Raw genomic sequence first — 12424 nt, 5'->3', positions numbered from 1 at the left:
GAGACCAACTCTGTTGTCTTAATAGTATAATGACTTTGTGTGCATCGCCCTTGTTGAAACCTTTGACCCATTTGAACACCTCTATTAGATCACCCCGCACTCTTCGCCTTTTAAGAAAGTGTAATTTAAGGTGCCTAAGCCTATCCTTGTAGGGTAAATTTCCGAGCCCATGTATGATTTTGGTCAGTCTCCTCTGTACTGATTCTAGTGAATTTATATCCTTTCTATATGACGAAAGCTCGTTGGCTGAGCGGGTTAGGGCATCGTCACTTGCGGCGAAGGTCGAGGGGGTGGCGGTTCGAATCCTGCCACCGGCGAAGTTGAACCAAGGGCATGGTTCATTAAATTCCACGCTACAAAGTCATCTGTAAGGGGCACCGTTCTAGCCTTCCGACGGGAGGAGTTTGTGACGTTAAACCATATCTATAGGACGGAGACGGAAACTGTACCGCATTGTCAAGGATGGGTCTAACACTAGATACTATCTATACTCGTTGCATCGAGAAATGGCCGTTAGGGCGGAGCACTGGGAGTCCCCCTGTGGTGCCACATATAATTATTTTATAATTTTATTTTATTTTATAATTCTATTTTATAATATATAATGTTGCCACATATAATCATATTATAATTTTTTGTCACACACCACCACTGAGGTAAAAATCAAAGCAATGTTTTCTATACAAAGGTTTCGTTTCCTCGAGTCTAGACATGGCATATGAGCAAGAGAGAGCGACGTTGCCGCTACATCTAATCTCTGGCCCCGCCCCCTTCACACTGCACGTTTTCGCCATGGATCACCAAGTGCGGCAACACCGGGAAATCTCCTAGCCCCGCCTTAGCGGTCATTTCTCGTTGCGCTGGCTATAGTAGTGCAAAGGTATTTATCAGACTCTATCTAGTAGAGTCTGATAAATACCTTTGCACTTTTGTTTGTAACCATCCCAGCAATAAATCATAATGCCCTGTTCCCTCTATCCCTGGCACTAATGCACTGTTTCCTGGATTTATGTTCAGGACTCACTAACACTCCCAAGTTCTTTTCACGTTCTGTTTTCTCTAATATGGTGTTATCTAACCTAAGACTGCTTGCTGAGTTAATTATTCCTATGTTTAACACAGTGCATTATGAGATATTGAAATCCCTTTCCTATCTCACCGACCATACAATAGATTTATAGAAATCTTCCTGCAAAATCCCAATGTCTATCCCGGACCCATTTTAGGGTCATCCGCAAACTTTCTAGCATCACTATCAATCCCATTGTCCAAGTCGTTTATGTACATAATGAACAATATGGGACCCAATTAGAGCCCTGATGAACTCCACTAGTAATACTCCCCCATTTGGATTTTACACCGTTAATGGTTATCCGCTGTTTTCTGTCACTAATCCATTCAAACACTTTTCTTCCTATGCTTTTCCATATGATCCCTGATAGAATTTGTTATTAATGATTCCACCATTTTACCTCGAGCCGAGGTCAAAATGACTGGTCTGTAGTTGCGCACGGAAAATTTACCATCCCCCCTTTTTTTTTTTTTTTTTTTTTTTTTTTTTTTTTTTTTTTTTTTTTTTTTTTTTTTTTTTTTTTTTTTTTTTTTTTTTTTTTCTTCTTTTTTTTTTTTCTTTTTTTTTTATCATGAACATTTGCCTACCCACAAAAAGGACAAGAATCCAGCGTCAACTGACTTACTGGATAATTCCGTTAACTGCTCATATGATTCAATTTTACACTTTTTTAGCACTCGCGGATAAATTTGATCTAGACCAGGGAATTTTGTAGTTTTAAGTCTACCAATCCTTTTGACTACATCTTCCTTGTTCATGCTGATGTTAATCTACTTCTCTCTTCCCCACTGAAGACTGGGTTACAGTCAAGTATCATATCTATCCTCTCTTCTGTAAATACTGAGAGAAAATATCTATTAAGTGCTTCGCACATTTTTTCCTCAATATCTATCAAGACTTCCGCGCTGGATTTAACTGGATCTATCCTTTCTTTATTTTCAGTTCTATAAAAATGAAAGTTGCGTGTTCTTTTTAAGCAGTCTAGCCATTTCATTATACCTAGTCCTAAGGTATGTTTCTCCATTTTTTTAACTTAAATCCTTCTTTTTACTCCGATCTCATTTTTCAACCTGTCATTATTTTGGGTGTATAAGTATCTGCCCTCACTTTTCTAAAGAGTATAAATTACCGTTGGTCACACAAAATACTAGCAGTTAGGATATATGTGTGTGCTTACGTATGTGTACGCATGTTTGTGTGTGTGTGTGTGTGTGTGTGTGTGTGTGTGTGTGTGTGTGTGTGTGTGTGTGTGTGTGTGTGTGTGTGTGTGTGTGTGTGTGTGTGTGTGTGTGTGTGTGATTCACCTTGGTCTTTGGATCACGTGTTGGACTCGTGGTCGACAGCTGTTTCCCTTCCGGAAGAGAGCTCAGACCTCGTATGACCGATCTATGGGTCAAGCTGTGACCTTACCCGCACACCCAACTCCCCGCCCACGAGAGTTGGAGTAACGACTCGAAGCGCAGCGGTACTGAAATTATTTCACCCCTGGGCAGGATTCGAACCCGGACCACCGTAGTGACAGTCGGGGACTCTACCAACCGCGCCACCGAGTCGTGTGAGTGAGTGTGTATGTGTGTGTGAATGTGTGTGTGTGTGTGTGTGTGTGTGTGTGTGTGTGTGTGTGTGTGTGTGTGTGTGTGTGTGTGTGTGTGTGTGTGTGTGTGTGTGTGTGTATTTACCTAGTTGTATTTACCTAATTGTATTTTGCGGGAAGGGGAGCTACGCTCGTGGTGTGTGTGTGTGTGTATTCACCTTGGTCTTTGGATCACGTGTTGGACTCGTGATCGACAGCTATTTCCCTTCCGGAAGAGAGCTCAGAGCTCGTATGACCGATCTATGGGTAATGCTATGACCTTACGCACGCACACACACCCAACTCCCCGCCCACGAGAGTCAGAGTAACGACCCGAAGCGCAGCGATACCGAAATAATTTCGGCCCTGGGCAGGATTCGAACCAGTTACTGTGAGCACCACCGTGCTGGCAGTCCAGCGCTCTACCAACCGCGCCACCGTGTGTGTGTGTGTGTGTGTGTGTGTGTGTGTGTGTGTGTGTGTGTGTGTGTGTGTGTGTGTGTGTGTGTGTGTGTGTGTGTGTGTGATTCACCTTGGTCTTTGGATCACGTGTTGGACTCGTGGTCGACAGCTGTTTCCCTTCCGGAAGAGAGCTCAGACCTCGTATGACCGATCTATGGGTCAAGCTGTGACCTTACACGCACACCCAACTCCCCGCCCACGAGAGTTGGAGTAACGACTCGAAGCGCAGCGGTACTGAAATTATTTCAGCCCTGGGCAGGATTCGAACCCGGACCACCGTAGTGACAGTCGGGGACTCTACCAACCGCGCCACCGAGTCGTGTGAGTGAGTGTGTATGTGTGTGTGAATGTGTGTGTGTGTGTGTGTGTGTGTGTGTGTGTGTGTGTGTGTGTGTGTGTGTGTGTGTGTGTGTGTGTGTGTATTTACCTAGTTGTATTTACCTAATTGTATTTTGCGGGAAGGGGAGCTACGCTCGTGGTGTGTGTGTGTGTGTATTCACCTTGGTCTTTGGATCACGTGTTGGACTCGTGATCGACAGCTATTTCCCTCCCGGAAGAGAGCTCAGAGCTCGTATGACCGATCTATGGGTAATGCTATGACCTTACGCACGCACACACACCCAACTCCCCGCCCACGAGAGTCAGAGTAACGACCCGAAGCGCAGCGATACCGAAATAATTTCGGCCCTGGGCAGGATTCGAACCAGTTACTGTGAGCACCACCGTGCTGGCAGTCCAGCGCTCTACCAACCGCGCCACCGTGTGTGTGTGTGTGTGTGTGTGTGTGTGTGTGTGTGTGTGTGTGTGTGTGTGTGTGTGTGTGTGTGTGTGTGTGTGTGTGTTTCACCTTGGTCTTTGGATCACGTGTTGGACTCGTGATCGACAGCTGTTTCCCTCCCGGAAGAGAGCTCAGAGATCGTATGACCGATCTATGGGTAATGCTGTGACCTTACACGCACACACACACACCCAACTCCCCGCCCACGAGAGTTGGAGTAACGACTCGAAGCGCAGCGGTACTGAAATTATTGTAGCCCTGGGCAGGATTCGAACCCGGACCACCGTAGTGACAGTCGGGGACTCCACCAACCGCACCATCGAGTCGTGTGTGTGTGTGTGTGTGTGTGTGTGTGTGTGTGTGTGTGTGTGTGTGTGTGTGTGTGTGTGTCTGTCTGTCATTGGCCGGAAGCTCGAGTGTATTGCTGATATGACATTCTTTTGTAACCTAAATGAGAATTATGCAGAGACTCGAGATTATTCTAAGTTAACAACATTGCCGTATAGACTTGTAACAACGAATCTGATTGGTGAAATTGAAAATGAGAAAATTCAATTGGTTCACGATTGTAAGATCACGCCCTTTGGGAAGGATCTTAAATATAAAGTTAAAGATTATTGGACTAAAAAAATCACTAAGTCATTACAAAAATCATGTAGGATCTTGCTTAAGTGCTCTCTGTAGATTTCTTTGTAGCACGCTGTATAAGAATTAACAGAAGATTATAACTGAAATAAGAGAGTTTCTATATCCATAAGTGAGGACCACAAGAACGACAAGAGTCGACAGGACTAAGAGTGGCTAGAGAGGTAACAGTGGGCAACACAGTGATAACAGGCTTCCACAACAAACAAAAACAAACATGGCGTCTCGAAGCTCGCGTCGAGCTACGCGTTGTCGGTAGTGTATCACATCTTGAATGTCGATATTGATGCGGTCGAATGCTAAACTTTCATATACGATAAAATGTAGCACAAATATTAATTAATGCCAATATTGAATTAAAACAATGAATATAATCGGAGTTGGCGGCAGTTTTCGGTAATTAGTACGACCCTTTATTGATATACGTTACGATCAACACACGGAACCTACGGACAAACGGGTTTAACGGAACATTAGTCCATCTTTTAGTCTGTAGCATCAGGGTTCATCTGTGTATATATATATATATATATATATATATATATATATATATATATATATATATATATATATATATATATACAGGTATACATGTATACCTCGTCTTAAGACGTTTCGAGTTAAGTCACTTTCGAAGATACGTCGGTTTTCATGAGTGTTCGGCCGCATGCAGTAACTTTGAAGTCTTATCTAATATAATTTTGCTCCACAATGACCAACTTGAACAGTCTGTACTATACACTGTTAAAAATTATGTATTACAGTGTACTGTATTCTTATGATCATCATAAAGATTATGAGAGAAGAATGCCTACTCCTAACTAAATTTCTGAGAATTCGAGGCAAACAAATCTTTTTCTTTGCTCAGTTTTCTTCCTGAGCATTAAACTATACTCCATCTGAGAGAACTGGACATTCTAAATATAATTTTCATGTGTTATAACGCGGAACGATTCACACGGAAAGACAAAATGAGTGAAAAGCAGACTAATAATTTTGAAGCCAAGAAGAAATTCGAAATAATTATATGAAGTAGTAATGGAGTGTTTTTTTGTTTTGTTTTTTGGTGGACTTGCTGAGTTAGAACGTGATTTGTGAAGTACTGGGCAAACAACAACAGCATGCATGTGGCTATCGTTTCGTTCCATACGTTGGCTGGTTGTTGTTGTAAGGGTGTGTTTCTTGTGTTACATTATGGTAGGATTTGTGTGTTGGTCTGTTTGAACATTATACTCCATAACATTTCATTTAGGTCGGAAATATCCTCATCGTAGACCCTTGCTATTTATATTTATCTGTTGTTAGGCTCTTTGGCAGATGGAGTAATTATATTTATCTGTTGTTAGGCTCTTTGGCAGATGAAGTAATTATATTTATCTGTTGTTAGGCTTTTTGGCAGATGGAGTAATTATATCTATCTGTTGTTGGGCTCTTTGGCAGATGGAGTAATTATATTTATCTGTTGTTAGGCTCTTTAGCAGATGGAGTAATCTGCCGAGTGGAGTGACGTAGGTGGAGTAAATTGGAGTCTTATGCAACTGAGTAACATCGGCGTGTACGATTTAACGGCTTTTCAACGGATTTATATTGAATTTGTTTACGTTAATCTGACAAACTTTTGGAATGTCTAGAGGTAATATTTTGTCATGAAACAGATACATTATTCAATATCCCTTCAATTCCATTTCAGTTGTGATTTAGATTACATCTTTGCTCATGGCTCTGAAAAAACAGTCCCAGTGTAGATATTTGTGCTAAGCGTAATCGTTGGAAGATAAGGTGGAAATCATAAAACGGCCTAGTGTAGGCCCTATGGTCTCTTGCAGTCTCCTTCATTCTTATGTAAAAGGTGGCCGCCGTTGCAAGACCTTTGGGATTAAGCCGTACAACTTCACCACCATAGTCTTGGGATTACGTGTCGGACTCGTGATCGACAGCTATTTCCCTCACGGAAGAGAGCTCAGAGTTCGTATATGACCGATTTATGGGTAATGCTCTGACCCTACACGCACACACACACACACAACTTCCGGTCCACGTGGGTTGGAGTAACAACCCGCAGCGCAGAGACACTGATATTATTTCAGCCGTGGGCGGGATTCGAACCCGGACCTCCGTAGTGGCAGTCGGGAACTCTACCAACTGTGCCACGAGTAGTGTATGAACAATAGTGCATAAGGATAGAATCTTATCACATGTTAAAGAAAAGGCTCCATAGATGAGGAGCACCGTCATCTACAAGAAAAGAGGTAAGATTAAAAAAAAAAAAAATGGAAAAGCTTCTGTCTCTTTGGACTGACAGTCAGAATCGTCAGCTTGCTACGGTAAGTCAGGAACTGGCTCAGGAGAAAGTATTGCCATTGGAGATCTCAGGAAAAAATATGTAGTTGAGAAGACGTAGAGTTCAAAGCAGTTCAAGGTTGTTTTATGAGATTTAAACAGCGACGTAATTATCACTTTCTGAGAAAAAAAAAAAAGATAGGTGAAAGTGCATCAGCTGATGAAGTTGCTACAGCGGAATTTCCTGGTACTTTAGCGAAGATCATTAAAGAAAACGGGTTTCTACCCCAAACAGATATTTAATGTCGATGAGACAGGATTGTATTGGAAAAAATTGCCAGATCCTTCATTCACTTCCAAGAAGGAGAAACCTATCCCAAGCTACAAGGTATCCAAAGAACGTTTGACTTTAATGTTGGGCGGTAATTGTGCAAGTTAATATTAGCTAAAACCGCAGCTTGCTCACCATGCACAGAAACCTCGCGCGCTAAAGAACGTAATCATGGCATCTCAGTTATCTGGGCTGCTTCAAAGACGTGGGTGACAGTAGTTACTTTTTGAAGATAAGTTTTTACATCATTTTGTAGCTGAAGCAGAAAAGTATTACGAGGAGGAAAAGATTTATTTTTAAGATTCTGTTTCTCTTAGATAACGCTCCAGCCCATACACAAAACATCGGAGATTTTCACCCCGACGGTTACAGTTATCTCCCTCCCCACCCCCTAACACTACGTCTTTGTTGCAACCGATGAATCAAGGGATGATTGCAATCTTCAAGCGCTACTACATGAAGTGTACACCTCGTCAAGCCATTTCAGCAACTGACCTGAATGAGTCCATCACAGTCCGTGACTTCTGGAAAGGACATGACATCTAAAAAGCAGTAATGAACATATGAGCTGCATGAGATTCAGAGAACGGCTATGAATGGTGTGATTCACCATGGTCTTGGATCACGTGTTGGACTCGTGATCGACAGCTATTTCCCTCCCGGAAGAGAGCTCATGTATGACCGATCTATGGGTAATGCTGTGACCTTACACGCACACACCCAACTCCCCGCCCACGAGAGTTGGAGCAACTACTCGCAGTGCAGCGATACTGAAATTATTTCAGCCCTGAGCGGGATTCGAACCCGGACTGCCGTAGTGGCGGCCGCGAACGCTACCACTGCGTCACTGTATGGAAACAGCTATGCCCACAATTTGTGCAGGATTGTAAGGGTTTGACGAGACTACCAACAGCAAATCCTTGATGACGTTGAGTAGTGAGCTGAAGATGGATTTAAACGAGGCAGGTTTCGTGGAACTATTTGAGAAAGATAAGGAGTCTGACGAACGATGAGTTGCTGGAATTTCATGAGAAACAAAATAAAGAAGAACAAGAACCGAACCCCGAATCTCATCACTTTACCACATAGATAAGCATCTCGCTTTATTGGAAGATATGGTTTCAAATGTTCAACGCTTTCCAAAGGTTACGGGGGTCTGTCACGGAGTTTTTGCTCTTTGTAAACTTATCCTTGAAGAGAGGATGCGCAAAAGAATTCAAGACACTCTTGATAAGTTCCTGGAACCAGTCCCTATACAATATAATTTGTCTGTTGACGATTTGTCTCCTGACGATTCTTAACCATCAGCTTCTATAACGTAACATTCTCCTACACCAGCCTCGGCAAGCAACATCGTCATGCACCAGGTAAATTCAAAATTGGTTTTTACTTAATCGTTTTTAATCATCTAATTCAAAATACTGTTTCAATTGTATATGTACACACGTTTTTTTTTTCTCGTTTTTTTCGTTTTTTTTTTTTTCGTTTTTTTTGTCAAGTTTAAGCGGTCCCGTGGGTTGTCAGTTGATACGTGTTTTGGTACGAGAGAAAGAGTCGAGCTTGGTAGGATTCAGACGTGCACGCCACTTGAGTTATGACCGAGTCTGCTTGTGTCCTGTATTCTGTGGCATTGGTAACTATTCTGTGCCATTGATAACTATTCTGTGCCATTGATAACTATTCTGCGCCATTGATAACTATTCTCTACCACTGATAATTATTCTGCGCCATTACTAACTGTGCAATGTAAAGTGCCTTAGTAAAGTAAGAGAAAACTATACCAGTGCCTTTGTATGAGGCTTACTCTTCCGTCACGTGAGTCACGGTGTGTGTGAGTGAGTGAGTGTGAAGCAGTTCCCAGCAGGTCCGCCCGCAATGTGGAGTGTTTATTTTTGGTTATTTCGACTTATGTAGCTTTTCGATATGAATCGCGGCCTGTGGAACCGATTAAAGACGTAGGGGCAGGTATACCTGTATATATATACATATATATATATACATATATATATATATATATATATATATATATATATATATATATATATATATATATATATATATATGTATAAAAATATATATATATATATATATATTATATATATATGTATAATATATATATATATTACATATATATCATATATATATATATATATATATATATATATATATATATATATATATATGAGAAATCACATGAACTCGTGATTCTAAATATGCAGAAAAACCACTAAGGAAAATAATAAATATACTGATGACCGAACGCTTTCGTCTACTCGTACCTTGATGATGTCTGAATAGATGAAAGCGTTCGGTCATCAATATATTTATTATTTTCCTTTGTGGTTTTTCTGCATATACATATGTATTTGTATATATATATATATATATATATATATATATATTTATATATATATAGATATATATATATATATATATAGATATTGGGACATTGTGACAAGTTGATGAAGGTGGAAAAAGAAGTCACGGGTCCTCTGAAGAAGCATAGAGCGCGAGACCAGTCAGGAATAAACTAACAAAAATCGGAACTAGACCCGTGACTTCTTTTTCCACCTTTATATATATACATATATATAAATATATATATATATATATATACATATATATACATATACATATAAATATATATATACATATATATACTGTACATATACATATAAATATATATATACATATATATATATTCATATATATATATATTCATATATATATATATATATTCATATATATATATATATTCATATATATATATATAATGTATATATATATGAATATATATACATATATATATGAATATATATATATATTAATATATCTATATGTATATATAAATATATATACATATATGCAATGTTTATATATACAATTTATATATATATATATATAATGAGAGAGTGATAGGTGGGGAAGGGTAAACGAAGATGGGCTAAGAATACATTTATTGTTCTTACGTTTCGGTTATTATAACCTTCCTCAGAGAACTTGTTACAGAACATCTTGGTCACAATATTTATACCCGTAGTGGGGGAACTTGTGAAGCTTCGAGTGTCAGGTTTTTTTCTAGCGCATTAATTATTAAGAGACTGGCTGCTTTAGATAGGCATATAAATCCTTCTCTGTCGTTATTATTTTCTTGGACATTTACATGTGCAGCTTCAACTGTCTTTCTCATCTTCTTTTGTAATCCTTTGTGTAAAAGAAGATGAGAAAGACAGTTGAAGCTGCACGTATAAATGTCCAAGAAAATAATAACGACAGAGAAGGATTTATATGCCTTCACCTATCACTCTCTCATTTGTCTTAAACAATTTATCAACATATATATATATATATATATATATATATATATATATATATATATATATATATATATATATATATATACAGATGAACCCTGATACTACAGACTAAAAGAGGGGCTACTGTTCCGTTAAAGCCGTTTGTCCGTAGCAAGATCTATATATACCAGGTCTAACCACTTCCGACCGAATTTCGAGGGTGTTGGCGCAGCGGGCCCGTGACGTCACCTGGCTGCTCAAAGTGGGGTTCGCGCGTCCCATCGCCGTCATTTGTAGCTGGTGCGTCGCTCGAGTATGTTGCTGCCTCCGCTCGCACCGCTCCACGCAATTTGTTATATTCTGACGATGAAGATCTATATATACCGGTATATATAGATCTTGACAATATGGCTTATTGTGACATTAAGGATTGTGGCTCAAACCAAAGAGGAAGTAAGCCAAATGTTAATTTTCATCGTTTCCCTGCAAACACATACACACACGCACACACACATGTGAACGTGTACACATATAAGCACACACGACGATATCTCCCCTTCCCGTAAAATACAAGTATATAAACGCATACACACACACGTGAACGTGTACACATACTGTATAAGCACACACGACAATATCTCCCCTTCCCGTAAAATACAAGTATATAAATACACACACACGCACATGCATACAAGTGACTCGGTGGTGCGGTTGATAGAGACTCAGATTACTGGGACAACAATAACAGCAATACCTAGTACGAATGTCGCCCAAATATGAAAAATTTCATCGTTTCCCTGCAAATAAACACACACACACACACACAAGTGTACACATACTGTATAACATACACACACACGTGTACACATACTGTATAAGCACACACGACGATATCTCCCCTTCCCGTAAAATACAAGTATATAAATACACACACACCCAGGGTTCAGTAAGAGACTCGGTGGAGCGGTTGGTAGAGACTCAGTCGTCGCAGACGCAAATATCGGTGATACCTGGTTCGAATCCTGCCCAAGCATAAAAAAAAATTCAGTATCGCTGCGCTTCGAATCGTTACTCCAACTCTCGTGGGCGGGGAGTTTGGGATGTGTGTGCGTGTAAGTGTATAGATCGGACATACGAGCTCTGAGCTCTCTTCCGGGAGGGAAATAGCTGTCGATCACGAGTCCAACACGTGATCCAAAAGACCAAGGTGAATCACACACACACACACACACATGTGAACGTGTACACATATAAGCACACACGACGATATACCCCCTTCCCGTAAAATATAAGTATATAAACACACACACACACGCACACACATACACACACACATGTGAACGTGTACACATATAAGTGCACACGACGATATCTCCCCTTCCCGTAAAATACAAGTATATAAACACACACACACATACACACGCACACACACATGTGAACGTGTACACATATAAGTACACACGACGATATGTCCCCTTCCTGTAAAATACAAGTATATACATACACAAACACACACACTGATAATAGCAATGAGCTAGAGAGAGAGATAACGGGGGGGAAATATAATAGTTCCAGTCTTCCTTAGCGTTTCACATTTTTCTTCAGTGTTTCACAAAAGAGAAAACGGAAGCAGCCAGATGACGTCAGAAGCTGCGCAGAACGGCGCAAACGGTTAGACCTGGTGTATATAGACCTTGGTCCGTAGGTTCCGTGTGTTGATCGTAACGTACATCAATAAAGGGTCGTACTAATTACCGAAAACTGCCGCCAACTCCGATAATATTCATTGTTTTTATTTAATATTGGCATAAATTATTTGTACTACATTTTTTCGTATATAAAAGTTTAGCATTTGGCCGCATCAATATCGATATTCAAGATGTGATCCACTACCGACATTTCTTAGCTCGACGTGACCTTCGAGACGCCATGTTTGTTGTGGAAGATGAACTAGCGGAAATCTGTGGATGGACCTATATTGAATGAT

Source organism: Oratosquilla oratoria, chromosome 17 (genome assembly GCF_046742065.1).
Source record: "Oratosquilla oratoria isolate Oo_2021 chromosome 17, ASM4674206v1, whole genome shotgun sequence".
Taxonomy (NCBI): domain Eukaryota; kingdom Metazoa; phylum Arthropoda; class Malacostraca; order Stomatopoda; family Squillidae; genus Oratosquilla; species Oratosquilla oratoria.
This window is presented reverse-complemented; position numbering follows the sequence as displayed.